General features: G+C 43.9%; 1 protein-coding gene across 5 annotated transcripts in view; it reads right to left on the reverse strand.

Moving 5' to 3' along the window:
- STRN3 (striatin 3) overlaps positions 1-20,329 on the reverse strand; it is a 134,435-nt gene that overhangs the window by 56,928 nt on the left and 57,178 nt on the right. The gene's annotated exons all lie outside the window — the stretch shown is intronic.

The raw sequence follows: 20,329 nt of genomic DNA on the forward strand, positions 1-20,329 counted from the left end.
GTGTGCCCCATCGCAGGCACAGTAGCCTTAATACCTCTGGATGCAACGCCCATTCTCCTGGGTCCAGCATCTGGAGACTTATGTAGTCCACCTGCCAGTTCTCCACTCCTGGGATGTAAATGGCCGACAGGGCCGCTACATGTCGCTCTGCCCACCAAAGTATGTGAGTGACCTCCCGTGCAGCGGCCGAGCTTCTTGTTCCTCCTTGGTGATTGACGTATGCCACAGCAGTGGTGTTGTCTGACTGGATCCTGATCGGACGCCCTCGGAGTCTGATCGACCATGTGGAGAGGCATAGCCTGATCGCACTCAGTTCAAGCAGATTGATCGGCAACTTGGATACCTCCGTCAACCAGAGGCCCCGAGTCGACTGAACTCCCATTACTCCACCCCAGCCTGATAGGATGGTGTCCATTGTGATCACCGTCCAATTTAGAGGAAGGAACAACTTCCCAGACTGAAGCAGCGGGGACCTCAGCCACCAGAGCTGGGAATGCCTCACTAACTGGCTCACCTGGATCTGTCGATCCAGGGACAACAGAGATTTGTCCTACTTTGTCAAAATCTCCTTCTGCAGAACTCTGGTGTGAAACTGGGCATATGGTACTGCCTTGAAGGAGGCCACCATGAGTCCCAGGACTCTCATGCAGAAGCGAAGCGATGACCACTTGTGGTTTACCGCGGCTCTGAGAGTATGCAGCTTGTCTGAAGGGAGAAACACTCTCGCTTCCCTGGAGTCCAGCAGCAAGCCCAGGTACTCCGAACAATGAGTCGGTACTACCACAACTTTTTTAGGTTCAACAGCCACCCAAATTCTTGCAGGGTCTGCATGGTGACCGCCACAACCTCCACTAACTGAGGCGGAAGATGTTCTCAAGAGGAGATCGTCTAGGTAACTAACGATCGCAATCCCACGTTTCCGTAGCAACGCCAACACAGGAGCCAATATGTTGGTAAAGATTCGGAGGGGTGATGCCAAACCAAAAGGGAGGGCCACAAACTGGTAGTGGGCTTCCCCGACCGCAAATCGCAGAAACTTTTGATGCCGCAAGCATATGGGTATGTGCAGGTACGCATCCTGGATGTCTAAGGACGCCAGGGAGTCCCCTTGATGGAGTGCTGCAACTACTGAGCGAACCGATTCCGTTCTGAACCTCTGCACTTTCACAAAGTGATTGAGGGCCTTTAGATCCAAAATTGGACATACCCCTGTCTTTTTGGGACCTACAAACAGGTTTGAGTAGAACCCCTGGAAACGTTCCGATTCTGGAACAGGTAAAATCACCCCGCGATTCAGCAGGTCCCTTACCGCCCTCAATAGGGCCTCCTGGCGAGCCGGGAGTACGGGTATGCTGGAGGGGAAGAATCTGTTTTGTGGTCAAGAGAGGAACTCCATCTCGTAGCTGTAGGAAATCAGATAGCAGACCCATTGGTCGGACAGTCGAGAGCACCACTGGGCTGCAAACTCCCGAAGGCGACACCACCTCCCCCCCGAGTCATGGGAGGGGGCAATCCTTCATGCGGTAGCACCTTTGTTTGCAGGCTTGCGGTTCCAGGGACATTTCTGTCCTTCTGTGGTCGTTCTGTCGGGCTGGGGATGTTTAGCCGAAGCTCCGGGCGGACGAAAAAGCCATCTGTGAGCGGAAAAAGAGGGCCCTTGCCTACAGCGTAGCTCTTAGCCTTCCCGGCCTGTGGGAATAGTGTACTCTTACCACCTGTGGCATTTTTTATAATGTCATCCAAAGAGGCTCCAAAGAGCCAGTCAGCAAGGAAAGGCAGATACGTCAGGGCTTTTTTGGATGCCTGGTCAGCAGACCAGCATTTTAACCAAATAAAGTGCCTCAGCACCACTGCTGACAATGAAGCCCTGGATAACAGGGGAAGAGTATCCAGGGCCGCGTCACAAAATGTACTTAAGGCCTTGCACTAGTTGGTCTGCTAATTCCACGCAGACAGGAGAAGCCTGCTGTTCTCCCAATTTGCGGTGCAACAGTTTTGCCCACTCAGTGCGGATGCCAGTACTGGTTGCATGGCTGACCCCACAACTGCAAACAAGGAACAAGCCACAGCCTCGGCCTTCCTGTCCGTGGGGGCCTTAAATGCAGGGAGTCCCCTCTACCGGTATCATGGTTACTTTGTTTAACCTGGATACTGAGGGGTCCACGACAGGAGGAGCCGACCACTTTTTGAGAAGGCTCTCCTCAAAAGGGTAGCGCACCGCCATGTACTTGGGGCCCGAAAAGGTCCGCTGCGGTCGACCCCATTCCTTGTAAATTAACTTGTCAAAATAAGTCAGATACGGGAACACCTTAGGGGAACAGGCTGGCTTACGGGACCCAAAAGGGACCGCTACATCAGCAGAGGGATCTGCTGGCTCTTGCATCTTCAGGGTATCACGCACAGCTGTGATAAGTGCTACAACAAGTGATTTATTGCACACGGACCCGGACTCATCCTCACTGTCCGAACGGTCCTGGTCAGTGTCATCTGAAATGACAGGGCAGCGGTCAACAGCCCCAGCAGGGCCAGAGTCTGCGTCAGAGCTCTCCCCAGAGAAGGGAGCGGGGCAGGGGCCGCTTTTTAGCATCTTTTCGCCCACGCACCGCCTCCATCTTGGCAACGAATGACTTGAGGACCGCTGACAAGGTGTCAAAAGGCACTGCTCATTCTGCAGGCAAACCGGTTGCAATTACCTGGATTTCGGAGGAAGAAACACCAGTTTCTGAAGCCATGCTGACCCTAACCTGTCTGCCACCTGAAGGGAAGGGAGAGAAGAGAGGGAGGTGAGGGACCCCCAAATCAACCTCCCAGGGAATGCCCAGCTGCTCAGCTCCACGAGGCAGGGAGAGCTGTATTTACCAGTCCTGAAGAGCTGGGAGACATTCCATTAAAGGCCCACTCTCTGATCAGTACAGGGCGTCTGCTGGCCTCGGCACACTGACCCAGACATCAGTAGCCTGGACATATGTGCGCCCCGGAGTATAAAAGCTCACCGACCACCTCTGGAGCTGAGGTACGTTGTGGCTGACCCAGCGGGGAGCTCTGGTCTGCACACACTCGCTGGCAAGGCAGTAGCAGGAGCACACAGTTTTGAAAACTACTCCATGTGCAACTCTGCCTATCCTGTAGTTGCTAGTTCATTGGAACAACTTTAACCAGTTCCAGTCCGGGCCAATCCTGACATTTCATCTACATGTAAAATCATATTTTTTTGCGCTAGAGAACTGTAAACATTCTCTTTAACCACTTGTCGTCCTGCTGCAAGGCAGCACATGCAGGGAAAAACACGTACATGTACACAATTTTGTCTGGAAGTTTAGGGGCAAGCTTTTCTTTTTTAACCAAAGACAAGTAGCAGAATACATTTTGGCCAAAATTTGATTTATATGATGTGTTAGATAGTAGGTGAGGTTGAAAAAAAAGGCACAAGTCCAACCTATGTTTTGTGATTATATGTCAGTATTACATTGTATATCCCTGTATGGGACCTGCGGTCGTACAGGCGTTTATATAATAGTTTTTTTAAACCATCAATGCGCCCTGCTGAGACCACCACCCGTGGAAGGGAATTCTCATCTTTGTCGCTCTTACAGTAAAGAACCATCCACGTAGTTTAAGGTTAAACCCCTTTTCTTCCAATTTTAATGAGTGGCCATGTGTCTTGTTAAACTCCCTTCTGCAAAAAAGTTATCCCTATTGTGGGGTCACCAGTACAGCATTTATAAATTGAAATATCCCCTCTCAAGCGTCTCTCCTCCAGAGAGAATAAGTTCAGTGCTCACAGCCTTTCCTCATAACCAATATCCTCCAGACCCTTTATTAGCTTAGCTGCCCTTCTTTGTACTCGCTCCATTTCCAGTAAATCCTTCCTGAGGACCGGTGCCCAGAACTGAACAGCATACTCCAGGTGCGGCCGGACCAGAGTCTTGTAGAGGGGGAGAATTATTTTATCTCTGGAGTTGATCCCCTTTTTAAATGCATGTCAATATTCTGTTTGCTTTGTTAGCAGCAGCTTGGCATTGCATGCCATTGCTGAGCCTATAAGATTCCCCCAGAGGTTCTCCCCCAGGGTATAGATTGCATTCATATTTTTGCCACCCAAATGCATCATTTAAAAATTTTCTACATTAAAACTCATTTGCCACGTAGTTGCCCACCCCATTCATTTGTCCAGATCTTTTTTGCAAGATTTACGCATCCTGCGGAGAAGTTATTGCCCCTCTTAGCATCGTCTGCAAATACAAAGATTGAGCTATTTAACCCACCCTTCAGGTCATTTATGAACAATTTAAACAGGATTGGTCCACAGCACAGAACCCTGGGGGACCCCACTACCCACTGACCATTCCGAGTACTCCCCATTTATCACCAACCTCTGAACTCACCCTTGTAGCTAGTTTTCAATCCATGTACTCACCCTATGGTCCATGCCAACAGGCCTTATTTTGTACAATAAACTTATGGGGAACAGTGTCAAATGCTTTTGAAAAATCCAGATACACCACATCTACAGGCCTTCCTTTATCTAGATGGCAATTCACCACCTCATAGAAGGTTAATAGATTGGTTTGGCAAGAATGTCCATTCATGAATCCATACTGATTACTGCTAATGATACCGTTCTCGTTACTAAAATCTTGTAAATAGTCCCTTATCCCCTCCAACAGCTTGCATACTATTGATGTTAGGCTACCTGGTCTAATTACCAGGGATGTATTTTGGGCCCTTTTTACATAGTGGTGCTACATAGGCTTTTCTCCAATCACCTGGTACAATTCCAGTCAGTAGACCGTCAGTAAAAATTAGGAAGGGTCTGGCAATTACTTGACCGAGTTTCCACAAGTACCATTGGGTGCAAGCCATCTGGTCCCAGTGATTTAATAATGTTAAGTTTCCCCAAGTCTAAAAATTTCCTTTGCTCACAGTATTGCACAACCGCACAGTTGCCAGTTTAATTAGCGCAATGCTGAATAGCAAAAAAATGCCCTGGTCATAAAGTGGATAAAACTATACGGAGCTTAAAGGGTTTCTATACCCACACTAGTAAAATCAGTGTGTATATGCACTAAAGCATACTTGTTATACTCACTGTGGAACCTAAGGGGTTAATCCCTAGCATAGTGTAGAAAGGCTGTTTGATAGTCTCTCCCCGATCCTCCTCTTCAGAGGAGCAGAATACACTTTGGCCTAAATTTATTGAGAGATTATCTATTCGCTAGGGCTGCAACTAACGATTATTTTCATAATCGATTAGTTGGCCGATTGTTTCGATTAATCGATTAATCGGTTAATAACCTTAGAAAAAAGTGTGGTGTATAATTTAGTTAATATGTAAAGTTTAAAAAAAAAGGCAATTTATTCTTAAATATCTCTATATGCAATGTTAACTATAAATAACCAACTATATGGTTAGGGAGCAAATATCTAATCCACTCTGAGAATAAAAGACAGAAGAGATATACTGTATATTAGAGGGGATATATACTGTTAGAGGAGATATACTGTATAAACTATTGAAGATATACTCTACTGTATATACTATTAGATGATATATACTGTATATACTATTAGAGGATATATACTGTATACACCATTAAAGGAGAGATATACTGTATATACTATTAGAGGGGATATATACTGCATATACCATTAGAGGAGATATACTGTATATTTACCGGGGATATAAAATGTTAGAGATATACTGTATAAACCATTGAAGATATATACAGTAGAGTATACTATTAGAGGATATATACTGTATATACTATTAGAGGATGTATATACCATAATAGGAAAGATATACTGTATATATTAGAGGAGAGAGATAGTGTATATACTATTAGAGGAGAGAGATAGTGTATATACTATTAGAGGAGAGATATAGTGTATATACTATTAGAGGATATATACTGCATATACTATTAGAGGAGAGATATACTATTAAATGGTCAATCTGGTAAATATCAGCAGACTCATTAACTTTAACCCCATTTTGTTGCTGGCTGATTAATCCATTATGAAAATAGTAATCGATTAATTTCATAATCGATTAATCGATTCGTTGTTTCAGCCCTACTATTCGCAAAATTTTATAATAGAAATTAAGAAAATGTTTTTCTTCAAAATACGTTTTTTTTATTGATGTAGCAAATAAACTCAGCCGTGATTAAATACCATCAAAAGTAAGCTCTGTCAAAAAATGCTAACATTTCATTTGGGTACAGTGTTGCATGAACTGAGTAATTGTCATTCAAAGTGTGATGCTGAAAGTGCAGAAAACTTAAAAATGGCCTGGGCAGGAAGGGGATGAAAGTGTCCAGTATTGAGGTAAAATCTAACTGTGTAATACTATAATCACTTACAGTAAAAATAAATAAAGTAAATTCAATGACAGCTGCTTTTAAAAATTAGCCTACTTCATAGACTGCCTTCAAACAATATGCTTGGAAGAACTAAGCATCCCTCTGTGCTAGAACAGAACACAAAACCCAAACCTAATGATCAGTTTTCTCCCCATCTGTGTTACTAGAGTTAATGAGATACAACCATAAAGGCTTTAAAAGTCTGAAATGTTGAAGAGTTTGGGGGTGCAAAAGAGAATTGTAACAAGAGCCACAAAAAAATAAAAATAAAAATCTTTATGCCGATAAAACCAGAGTGACCGCCTAATACCTACAAACACCCTACAGCTTTCTGTCAGTACAGTACTGATGCACACAACTCACAGAACACAAGGGCTAATTAAAACCTGGGGGCGGAGGACTTAGGGAGAGCTGATAACTGTCAAAACCAGGTACTGGCTCCCATTTCCGAGTAAGATCGCCGCAATCCTTCCCCCACTGCTTTCTGGGAGACACACAAATCCCAGAAGAACCATTCACAAATCGCGGCACAACCCATGCATGCACAGTAGGAAACAGAATGTGAAGCTGCAAGGCTCCACTTCCCGTTTCGCTTGGTGAAGATGCCGGTGTAACACCATCTTGCTACATCCCACAGTCTTCCACAGTAAGGATACACTAAGAAGGGGGAAAGCGGACACGTTACACCCACCAGAGTTTTGCATTTTACACTTATTTAGAACAGTAAAGTCAGTTTATATAGTGAAATACAAGACTTACAACTCCGTCTGACTGCTGAGATCTTGAATTTTAAAAGCAGCGGCAAACCCTACTCATCTCACAGGTTTACTAATCTGACAGAAGTTCACTGCTTTTAAAATTCAAGATCTAAGTAGTCAAAATTTCACTATATAAACTGACTTTACTGTTATAAATACGTGTAAAATGAAAAACTCTGGTGGGGGTAACATGTCCGCTTTCCCCCTTCTTAGTGTATCCTTACTGTGTGTGAGTGTGGGGTGTAGCAAGATGGGGGCGACGGAACATCACTTCCGTAGCAAACTGTGATGGGTCACCGAATATGTCATTAAACCGGAGCCAGCACCCAATGCCAATTGAATCAGCTAGGGGTGCCGACATCGCAGGCTCCCTGGACAGGCAAGTCTCCTTATATTAAAAGTCAGCAGCTATGGTATTTGTAGTTGCCGACTTTGATTTTTTTTTCTACAGGCTGGAACTCCGCTTTAAAAAAAAAAAAAAAAAAAAACAGTTACAATCCTGTGGAATGCTGGGATTGCCAACAACACATTTGCTTTGTTTCTTCAACCAAACTGTCAAACCATGGGGGACTTGTTCCACGTAGCTCCCACTGGTGATCCACACACCAATCCTTCCCTCGCCATTACAGATGTCCGAAACTGACCAGTACCAGAGACTACAGACTTACCGACACCCCAGGAACAAAAAGTGGCTGAAAAAAGTGGTATGATGACCCACGTAAACCGAGGAGAAGTTGTGGTTGCGGCCTCACAGGATTTCCAACATTGCGCCCAGCAGTCACAGCAGCCAAAGACTTTACGAGGCCCAGACAAGAAAACGGAGCGGGGGGGGGGGGGTAAGTCTAACAAACCTCCCAAGTTTAATGAACAGCTCAGGGACATGTTATATTACACTCAGATACCAACAGCCCCTACAGAAGCTTCACAAGGCAAAGCACAGCACTCTGCACATTATACTGAATAGGCAGACAGGGATGGTGCAGCCAGGATGGATGACCCCGAGTCTATGGAGTCAGTCCCTGCCCCAATGCCTGATTTGTTTGATATGCAAACGGAGGATAGCTCCCAACCCACGTTAAGTGAAATACTACATGCTGTGCACAGATGCACAGCGTCCGATAATTTAAAGGAGAAATTTGGGGGGCTAAAGGAGACAGTGTCCCTTTCTCCGCCAAGACATTCAGAAAATTAGAGCGAGAACTACTGCAGTAGAGGGAAGAGTGGGTGACATGGAGGATCAGTTGCCACACTTGTCCCTGGAGGTGAGGATAATTGCCCAGCATGCACATCAGGCTTATGAGAAAACAGATGACATCGAGAACTGCCTAAGACGCAATAATGCACGCAGAGTGGAACTCCCCGAAAAGTTGGACGGCAGAGACCCCACAGAATTTGCTGAAGGCTGGATGCAGGAAATATTTAGGAAGGCCTTTTCCCCTCTATGTGCAGTAGAAAGGGCGCACAGGGTGCCCCCACGCCCTCTCCCACCAGGTAAACCCCCCCCCCCCCCAGATCAATGCTGGCCAGACACCTGAACTATAAGGACCGGGAAATGGTGCTGTGTCTGGCTAGGGAGAAGGGTGTGGTGCAGTACAAAGGTTCCAAAATATTCTACCTGGACTTTTCGGCAGAAGTGCAACGCAAAAGGTCCAAATATGCGGATGTTAAAAAGCGCCTACAGAGGTTACAGCTAAAATATGCCATGCTGTTCCTGGCTAAATTGAGAATAACTGCCAGAGACCGGAACCACTTTTTTGAAAATGCTCAGGATGCCGCAGGGTGGCTGGATCAGAATGAACAAGAAATCCTTCGGGGTCAAGAAAACAGAGAAGGTTGATGTTGCATTTATTTTTCAGGTCAGGCGATGAGGATTTATGTTTGCAATCTTGATGTGGCTAAGAGAGGGCACATACCAGTTTATGAATAGCAGTATAACTCCGCACGCACTCCTTCCTGCAGTCCAGTGCATGGGTACAGGTGGAAGCAGACGGAGCACAACACCACTTCTTTATTTGTTGCCATGGTTGATGTGACCCAAGTTTGTGCCCTGTTGGCACAATGAGAGCATACAAAGTTAAAACTGCACACTTGGAGTGGTTTAATGACCCACTGAAGAGGACTATGATCTCTGCGGGATCCAGAAATTTCATCCAGCCATCATTGGTTTACAAGAGACTCATTTGCAGGGGTACACAGTTTTTTTTTTTTACAGTATGCATGGGTTGGAAAGACCTATCACTCGACTTAGTCCACCTTTTCTTGCAGAGTAATTGTATTGATACACAAAGCTCTGGCATACCAAGAGCTGGACTCCCTTGTTGATATATCTGGTAGATTTGTGTTTTTGCATTGTAAACTGTATACACTTACCATGATGCTAGCATTCGTTTATGTGCCCCCCCTCCCCCGTTCTCTCTGGAAGTGCTACAGTTATTATCGTACTTATCTAACAAGCCAGACATCCCAATCTTGATCATGGGTGACTTCAACTGTTACTTGGATTCCAGACTGGACAGACACCTAAAACCCCCCCCCCCCAGGGAACTGCTCTTAGCCGACTGATGACGGAGGTGGGTTGGTTGGACAGACTTGTGACATATACGCACGCCAGACAGTAAACAATTTTCAGGTTTTTCCCAAGACCCACGGCTCGCATTGACCTGTGTGTGGGCACCCCTGACCTGGTCAATTACACTACCAAGGTGGAGTACTTCCCCGGGGGAGTGTCAGATAACTCTCCACTGGCCATACGGTTAACCACCCAACCGCCAAGCTCCCTACCCAGAGCCCCATGGAAGCTAAATGCATTTTGGCTCAAACTGTTTACCTCCCAGGACAGAATGACCGTACAGATGCAGGACTTTTTCCCCAGACACAAAGACAGCATACGTACAGTCTGACAAAATGGGAAACCTTTAAAGCCTTTTTGAGAGGTATGTTTATACAGGAAATTAGGGCTGCAACTATTATTTTCATAATCGATTAGTTGGCTGAATTATTTTTATTTTTTTTAAGGTGATTAATCGAAACAAAGTGGTGTATAAAATTTAGTTAATATGTAACGTTAAAAAAAAAAAAAAAAAAAAAAATATGTATTCTTAAATATCTCTATGCAGTGGTATATATAAATAACCAACTATATGGTTAGAGAGAAAAATCTCTAATCCACTCTGAGAACAGACAAGACAGAAGAGATATACTGTATATAGTATTAGAGGAGATCTTTCCTCTAAAATTTCATTTTAAGAACGTTTGTTCGATTTTCTAATTGTTAGTGGGGTCAAATCAATGTTCATTTTCAACCACAGTGACAGGAAAATTTGGAAATATAAAACTGCTTGGTGAAAGGAATTTTCAGACAGTGTATGTGGTTTTCGTTCAGAAATTACATTCATTTTAAAAATAGAATGTTAAAAACAAGTGAAAATTTCAAAACATTCTTTCAGCGAATGTACAAAGATTTTTCATCTGAAAATTAATCTGTGTGGCCAGCATAAGGCTCGGTATGCAGTTTGCTTTTGATCCGTTTCTGCAGTGTTTTTCTGTGCGTTTTGATTTTTGTGCACGTGATTTTGCTGTGATTTGAGTTTTTGCATTTTTTTGCCCAATTTGTTGTTGGGCAGATTAAAAAACACAATTTTCTGCAAAACCCATTACATGCTTTTCTGAAGCTTCTCCATTAAAGTACATTGAACCAAAAAAGCATCGTTTTGCGTAAAAAAAAAAAAAAGATGAAAAAAAAATAAAAAGTCCCTGACCGTTTCCAAATACACAGCGGCTGAAAAAAAGCATAGATGTGAACGTGTCCCATAGGAAACCATGTAAATGAACTGTAGTGTGCTTCTGCAAAAAGCGCCAAAAAAACACAGATGTGAACCAGGTCTAAGGCGTTTAGTAACATAAACGGGGTTAAAAAAAACTAAAAGTAGCCCTTTATGCTACAACAAAAAGCAGATAATCACTATTGTAAGGGGTTCATTTTTTTAAACTGTAGAAATGTGAAAGTGGTATTTACAGTAGCAATTTGCTATTTTTGTACTATAAAGGGCTTATTTTTGTTTTTTTAACCCCATTATGTTACTGGCCGATTAATCGATTATGAAAGTAGTAATAGATTTCATACCTGGAGAGGATGGCTTCCCCATGGAGGTGAATACCCAATTTGATGAACAAATATTGCCAGAACTGTTGAAGGTATTTAATGCATGTCTTGATAAAGGTAAACTTCCAGATTCTATGGCCAGAGCAAACGTAATCCTGTTACTAAAACCGGGGAAGGATCCAGTTGACCCGGGCTCCTATAGGCCTATCTCTTTGCTGCAGAGCTATATAAAAATCCTAGCCAAGGTCCTGGCGCTGCGGGTCAACCGGATAGTGGCATCTATATGTAGCATGCTTCATGCCACAAAAATCCACAGCCACAAACCTAAGGAGACTATTCATCAACATGCAAACGCAAGCAGACAATGGGGTACGCAGAGCCCTCCTATCCCTAGATGCCAACAAGGCATTTGACAGTCAGTTGGAGATACCTGTGGGCAGTTCTAGGTAAATTTGGCTTTGGGGAATGGTTTGTTACATGGGTCAAGTTGCTCCAAGCTTCTCCGCAGGCGGCAATTAGAATGGCAGACAGAATGTCACCGGCTTTCGCTCTGGGAAGGGGTACGAGGCAGGGATGCCCGTTATCTCCCCTGCTCTTTGCTAATGCGATAGAGCCACTGGCGGCCATGGTCAGGGATAGTCCCCAGATCCATGGTTTCAATATGGAGTCATACAGGGAAAAATGATGCATTACGCAGACGACATGCTGCTCTTCCTTGGGTACCCTGGCCACTCACTACCAGGGGTAATGTCTATATTACATAATTTAGGCACTACTCTGGTCTAACCATAAACTGGTCTAAATCAGCCCTGTTGATGCTAGACGAGGAGAGGGAGGTGGTCCTTCCCAACTCTTGCCCCATTCGGGATAAGATAAATACATGGAATAACCTAAAAATGTCGCTAGCGGGTAAGGCCAACTTAATTTAAAATTATTCTAATGCCCCAGCTACTATACTTCCTACACAATTCGCCAGTAGTAATTCATTTTAAAATTTTCAGAGTAGTAAAAGCCCTTTTTTCGGCGATTGCTGTGGAACACTAAACCCCCTAAGATCAAACTTGAACAACTGCAGCAGCCTAAAGACGGCAGAGGGTTGGCGGTGCCCAATGCTTGGTTGTAATATATAGTGGCTCAACTGCAACATCTGGTAGGATCTATGTCCCAAGCCCCGGAGAGTTCAACGGCAAAAAATTGTTGCCGTTTGCACCTGGAGCAGAAACTATCCCAACGGGACTGGAGGCACAAGCATTTGCGAAATCCAATAAACTGACCCAGACACCATCGTTGATTCAAAAGATATGGAATAAGAGCAGGCAACTCCAGGAGGTATGGGGCTTCACGGACTAGTCCCATTTGGTGCAATCGTTCATATGTGGAGCTGGCCAAGCTACAGCAGGGGCCCAAGTGGAAGGCACATCGTGTGGTTATGCTATCTCACATATTTAAAAATGGTAGATTGCTTTCTTTTTCGGAAATGCAGACCAGGCTAAACGTGCCGGTCCTACTATCAGCTACGGCATGCTATTGCGGCTCAAGGGGATGCAGGGGAATGGGTGCTTTCATCCACTCCGGTGTTCCATGTGCTGCAATCGAGCAACTCAACTAAAGGAATTATATCCCAATGTTATCAAATGTTACTCGCCAGGCATCTAAAGACATATTCCTGCAGGGCAGTTAAAGCATGGGAGAAGGACCTAGACCAAAGTACGGTGGATCAATGGGAGGAAGCATTGCAGTCAATCACTTGCTCTCTAAATGTAGCCCAAAAAGTCTACCAACTGCACATAATATTGAGGGTACACTAGACCCCTGAGAAACTGCACAAGATGGGCAGGTTGGCAGACCCTGTGTGCTGCCGCTGCCCGTGACAAGGAGAGGAACTCATCCACCTCCTGTGGCGCTGTCCAAAGCTCCACCGGTACTGGACCAAGGTGATAGACACGCTAAATATGGTGTTTCAAACAAAGGTACCCAAGGACCCCATGTGTTGCATACTTGGGATTCTGGAGGAGGTAGTGCCTGAGGAACTGGTCAGAGTTGCACTTTCGAGGGCATTGTTCCAAGCCAGGAAGGTGCTACCGATGGGAAGGAAGTCAGCTTTACCACCTACTAGCGCCTCATGGATAACACACATGGGGAAGACCCAGACTATGGAAAAATACATCAACATAGGGGATACCCAGGAAGGTTTGAACATACATGGGCACGATGGCTGGATACGCCTGGGCTGTCCCTCAATGAGCTTGTGATGTCCCGACTGCTTTTATGTCCCTAGAAGGGAAAATACGTACGGGACGTGCTCTGGATAAATCGGGAGAGGTATGGGCCATGTTAGTGGAGAATCGGAGGGAGGAAAGAGATATGTTGGAGATGTGATGTGGGGCAATGACGCAATAATGTATAAGTTGATGATTAAGCATATTTACTATGTACATTGGATGATGTTGTAACCTGACAAGATCAATAAAATATATTTTTTTATCAGAAAAACTGTCAAACCATCAAATGGCTGGTGTCATAACTGATCTGCAACTACCTATCTTTCATAGCCAAGGAAGCTGCTTCTGTTTCATTTGCAACTACCGTGGTGCTGCACATCTGATTAAACAGAAGCAGCTTCCTTGGCTATAAAAGATAGGAGGGTTTAATTCCGCCTTAAGGCTGTCAAGTAGGTCGGCCTCTACAAATTTCGGCAGTTTCTAAAAATAGAGAGCAACGGAGCATGTGCAGAGCAGGATGAGACAGGGTATTACTGGATTTTAAACAGTAAAAGGCACTTTAATGTTTTATATAACTATACATGCAAGAGGGGCAGCCTGAAGTCCTCTAGCAGGACCTAATTTTTTAAAGTTTCACTTTAAAATGCTTCACAGGACACCAAGGAATATTCCAGTAGAAAGCACATGGTGTGAGGCATTTGTTCAGGTCTTATATCATGCAGGAGGTGAACATTCCTCAAAGAGCTTCCTCGGCTACGTTCACCTCTCCATCAAGAGCTTTTTTCAAAAGAGGTTAGGAGGTTCAGGGTCATACTACTAAATAGATTCAGGTGGTGGAGAGGTAAAAGCACTTTTGGGCTCTGGAGATCAAAGGTTCTAGAAGGGGTGGACATAGGAGGGAGCTAGAATTAGAGAGTGCAGTGTCAAAACATAATCCTAGATCTTTTTTTAGCACTTCTGTGCCGTTTCTGAAATTAAGGGGATCCCCTGTGGGGTATTTATAAAACGGATGTGGAATGAGAGGGCATTTGCATGTGTGGAAAAATCCGACCAAATTTACAGCCAATGTAGTGGACACTATTACACTTTAACACCTCACAACTGAAAACTGTCGTAAATACAGTAAAATCCTATCTTCACGTGTACGAAGGAAGCTATGAGGAGATCGCAACAGTCACCTGGCATGTTTGGAATTTTAACAAGGCGATTTTCAATCTTTTATTATGCAATTGCGTTACTTTTAATAAACTGATTACCTTAACCTGTTGCCCACCAACTGCCACAGCTGTGTAAACCACTGTAGGTGTACGTTGGCCGCTTTAAGAGCTGTGGGAGGCCCGTGAAATGACCGCAAATTCTGCCAGCCATCCGCGATCGATCCACAGAGCTGGGGGGCAGAGAGAGAGACTGCTCCTAGTGATCAGGAACAGCGAGCTCTCTCCTCCGACAGTCAGTCTCAACCCCCCCCCCCCCCAAAAAGTTAGAAATAACCCCTCGTTTGCCCCCTGATAACACCTTCCCTGCCAGTGACATTTACACAGTAATCAGTGCATTTTACACCGATTGCTGTATAAATGTCGATGGTACCAAAAAAAGGTGCCTGCAAAAAAAGGCTATACTGCTACATTGGAAGGCTCTAGCCCCGCCCACCCTGTCATATGTCTGCCGTTTAATAAACCAAGCGCTGCCCCTGTATAAACTTATTTAAAAAGGGCGAGCCTGCTCTAAAAAATTCACACAAGTATGGCAGCCATGGATAATATGGCTTCTCTGGTGGCGGATTTGGTCTCCTCAATGGTCTCTTTAACCACTTAATAACTGGCCCATAGCCGAATGATGGATACAGGGCGGTTTGTTAACTCTGGGAGGGTGTACAGAGACGTCCTCACAGAATTCCGCTCTCGTACGCACCTGAGAACTTCCGTGACACGGATCACAGTGAACGCCCGATGATCGCAGCCATTTACCACGTGATCGCTCCGTCAAATCACATGTAAACAAACTGGCGTGATTTCCGGTTTCTCTCTCCGTCCAGTGTGAGCAGAGAGGGGAGAGATCGGTGGCAGCAGTGCTGTGGGCTGCATGTGTAGTGCCCACAGCGCTGCTTAGTGAGAGACCCATTGATCCATCCATCCATGCTCACACTGCCATACTCTGCATACCCTCAATATCCATCCATCCCCTGCATACCCATCCATCCCATCCACCCCTATCCATAATTGGCCATCCCCAGCCATCCTCATTCATGCTCAGCCATCCCCATCCACGCCACATCCATGCCACTACAGTGCCTCACAAAAGTGTAATAGATAGTCCAATTAGATTTGAAACTTATGTCCCGCCTAGAACACCTGACGGTGCTCCCTGCATGTTGGTCCTCTGTATGTGTATGAAAATTCTCACACACACATGGCATCGCCGTACTCAAGATGAGTAGGAGAATCTATTTTGGGGTGAAATTTTTGCCATGTACATGTGTTAGAAATATTGTGTAAATGGACAACATTGTGTAAAAATAAAAATGTGTTTTCATTTTCTTTACACATTTTTCAAAAACTTGTAGAAAAAAAAAAAAAAAAAAACACATGATCAAAAGACTCGAGATGCCTCAGATTATACATTGGGTTGTTTTCTTTCCAAAATGGGGTCATTTTTGGGGCGTTTCCATTCTCCTAGTACTCCAGGACCTTCAAAAGTGTAAGCGGTAGTCAAGAAATAATATGTGTAATTTATGGTCCAAGAATGCCTGATGGTGCTCCCTGCATGTTGGGCCTCTGTATGTGGCCACGCTGTGTAAAAGTCTCACATATGTGCTAATACCTGCTAATATAACAATTTTGTGAAAACAAAAAAAAAAAAAGAAAAAAAAAAGAAAGAAAATCTTGATATTGCAAAGAATTGTGGGAAAAAATTACAACTTCAAAAAACTCACCATGCATCTTACTAAATACCTTGGAATGTCTACGTTCCAAAAAGGGGTAATTTGGGGGGTATTTGTACTTTCCTGGCTTGTTAGGGTCTCAAGAAATGAGATAGGCCGTCAGTACTTGTGGTGTGATCAATTTTCAGAGATTGGCACCATAGCTTGCGCACTCTAACTTTCAAAGACCAAATAATATACACTGATTTTGGTAATTTTTACCAAAGATATGTAGTGGTATAAATTTTGGCAAAAATATATGAAGAAAAATTACTAATTTGCTAAATTTGATAAAAAAAAAAAAAAGCATTTTTCTTCATTTGTTAACAGAATTTTCGGTCTTTTTTCTTTTATTGCGCAAACAACAAACCCCCCCCCCCTCTCTGGCTGCTACGGCTGGCCCCGGTTTGCCATACAAATTTAGACTATTTTTTGGTAACGGACATGCTATGCCAAAAGTGGTCTAGAATGTGTTATCCTGCTAGGTAATTTTAACCACTTCAATACAGGGCACTTATACACCTTCCTGCCCAGACCAATTTTGAGCTTTCAGCGCTGTCGCATTTTGAATGACAATTGCACGGTCATGCTACATTGTACCCAAACTAAATTTTTATCATTTTGTTCCCACAAATAGAGCTTTTTTGGTGGTATTTGGTCGCCTCTGGGATTTTTATTTTCTGCTAAATAAAAAAAGACCCAAAATCTTGAAGAAAAAAAAAAAAAAAAATAAAAAAAAAAAACACGTTTTTTTTGTTTCAGTTACAAAACGTTGTAAATAAGTATGTTTTCTTCTTCACTGATGGGCACTGACGGGGCTGCAGTGACGGGCACTGATTAAGCGGCACCGATAGGCGGCACAGATGCGCACCGATAGGCGGCATTGTAATTTAAATTATTGTAGGGATGGATGCCAATCAGTGCCAAACAATGCATGCAAATCAGTGATGCCCATTGTGGGCACCGATTGGCATCCATTATGGGCACACCTGGTTCTGGGCATCCGCTGGTGGTCCAGTGTGGGTATCCTCGGGGGGGGGGGGGGGGGGGGGTGCTGTGCTGATAATAGATCAGCACAGACCCCCCCTCCCCCTGTCAGAGGAGCAGCCGATCGGCTCTCCTCTACTTGTGTCTGACAGACGCGAGTGAGGAAAACCGGCTCATCCTGTTTACACTGTGATCAGCCGTGATTGGACACGGCTGCTCACGTGGTAGAGAGTCTCCGGAGACTCTTTACCGAGATCGTAGTTGGGGGGTGTCATACTGACAACGATCGCCGCAATGCGCTCCCCTGGGGGCGCGCAGCGGCTTAATATCCTGATCACGTCATATGACGTCCGGTCAGGATATTAAAACCACTTTGCCACTGTCATTTTGCTATATGGCGGGCGGCAAGTGGTTAATGGGCTCTGCGTAGCCAACACTACTACTGCCATCGCCATGTTGGCTGGCATGTGTTTAGGTTTAAAAGTTAAAAATGATAAACACCTTTAAAAAGAAAAAGTAACTGGAAACAATAGTCTCCCCCTCTGTCTGGAAAAGCCTAGTGAATGCCAGTTTACCCCTGTATAAAGCCACCTACTCGGGCAGGGGTTGTCCACAAAAATTTGAAAAGGTATGGACCTGTTGGCTAGATGATACCACATCAACTGATGCTGTAACCAATTCCTAGATTAACACTATATCTCTTGTCTTAGTATATTGACCCAACTACTCTCATGTTGCATTATCCTGTTGGTACCAATTTGAGCACAGATTCTCCTGAACTGAAACTTTTCACATTGGGATTATAATAGAAGTCAGTTTATGTTGTATGTTGTGCCCTGTTGCAGTATGGTGCCGCATCAGAAAAACTTCCCCTGCATGGGCAAAGGTTTGGCCCCTGCATGGGCTAATTTTGTATGCTAATGAAAAATTTAAGATTTTTTTTTTTTGCAAACAGTAAATGGGACTAATCGGTCAGTCAACAGCGGTTGAGTGGCAAAGGCAGGATCTAGTGCCCGAAGCAAGCCAAGCCCGCTGCTGCAGGGTCCAGGTAAAGTCCCCAGGATATATATTAGGTGCAACCGAACTGGTGAGCCCTGAGGATCCTGGGATCATATATACAGGCACCTGAATGCTAACAGAAGTGCCAGTTAAAGAGGCAAAGAAAAAAAAAAAATAATTGTTAAAAATCACTCCATAGGAGAGGAGCTTTACATCCCCCAAGTAAACGAGAAAACTAAATGAAAACAAATAAAATAAAATGAGAAAAAACTCCAAATAAAAGCCATTTATCTGAGACCATGGAGAGACGCATGAATTTAGAGACTTACAGGTTATACTGCCACCTACTGGAAGATTAGACACTGGCAAACAAAAAAAATAATAATTGTGGGTCAGCCCATGACAACCCCTAACACGACTCAGTTTTGTGGTAAAGCAGTACCAAGAGAATGATAGAGTGGTGGGACCCGTGTCCTTTAATGTACAGTAACTGCAAAAATATAATTTCTTTCTTGTCTATTGAAGAACACACGAGTTTAGAGACTCTCAGGACGTCCAAAAGCTGTCCAAATAAGATGTGGGCAACAGCAAGCAACCAGCAACATGTCCACCAAAAACAACCTAACTGGGGAGAGCCTAAAGCTCAAAATGCAGCTTGAAGGACCTTACACCTGAATCTGGCATCAGATGACATCTGGCAAAACTTGAAGAACCTGTGAACAGAAGACCAGGTAGCAGTCTTGCAAACTGAGAAACGGTTGCTTGGTGATGAAAAGCTCAACACTCATATAGAGTTATCCTTGACAGGGGAAAAAAAAGAAAAATTATCCTAAGAGCATAAGCCCTAAGAATCTGAGCCATCACAATATTAGAATGAGAAGCAGACAATTGGAATGACAAAAGTCAATTTATCTTGTGGAAGTGGCGGCTGCGAGTGTAACACACGGGCAGAACTGCATCCAGGCAAAAGGGAGATCCCCTAATGAATTGAGGCAAAGAGGGAAAATTATATTGAAGTTGAGGTGAAAGGCCAAAACTACATTAGGTAGCCACTTAAGGACCAGGCCTCTTTTTCAGATTTGGCATTTACATGTTTAAAACAGTTTTTTTTTTGCTAGAAAATTACTTAGAACCCCCAAACATTATATTATTATATTTTTTTTTTTTAACACCCTAGAGAATAAAATGGCGGTCATTGCAATACATTTTTTCACACCGTATTTGCGCACTTTTTTTTGGAAAAAAATTCACTTTTTTTTTCAAAAAACAGTAAAACTAGCCCAATTTTTTTTTTATATTGTGAAAGAATGTTACGGCAGGTAAATTGATACCCAACATGTAATGCTTCAAAATTGCGCCCGCTCGTGGAATGGCATCAAACTTTTACCCACAAAAATCTCCATAAGCGACATTTAAAAAATTCTACAGGTTGCATGTTTTGCGTTAGAGGAGGTCTAGGGCTAGAATTATTGCTCTCGCTCTACCGATCGCGGCGATACCCCACGTGTGGATTGACTGCCGTTTTCATATGCGGGCGCTACTCACGTACGCGTTCGCTTCTGTGCGCGAGCTTGTCGGGACGGGACGGTCGGGGTGGTTTAATTTTTTTTTTCTTATTTTACTTGATTTTATTTATATTTACACTTTTAAAAAAATGGATCACTTTTATTCCTATTACAAGGAATGTAAACATACCTTGTAATAGAAAAAAGCATGACAGGTCCTCTTAAAAATGAGATCTGGGTCAAAAAGTCCTCAGATCTCATATTTGGACTGTTTCTATGCACAGCTAAACAAGATTTTGCACGTTCCAGTCTTAGTAAATCACCCCATGGTGCCTACAGCTGCTTTTTACACTTGAAAGGTTGTTTTAATTGGCATCATATGCACATCAAAAGTCTTCCATTTGATCTGCATATGAAATACACAGAGTAAATACAAAGTAGCAATCATGTTACTTTGCATCTCTGAATCACTGT

The sequence above is a fragment of the Lithobates pipiens genome, unplaced genomic scaffold, assembly GCF_037356315.1.
Source record: "Lithobates pipiens isolate NorthernLeopardFrog02 unplaced genomic scaffold, aLitPip1_a1.2 Scaffold_30, whole genome shotgun sequence".
Lineage (NCBI taxonomy): Eukaryota > Metazoa > Chordata > Amphibia > Anura > Ranidae > Lithobates > Lithobates pipiens.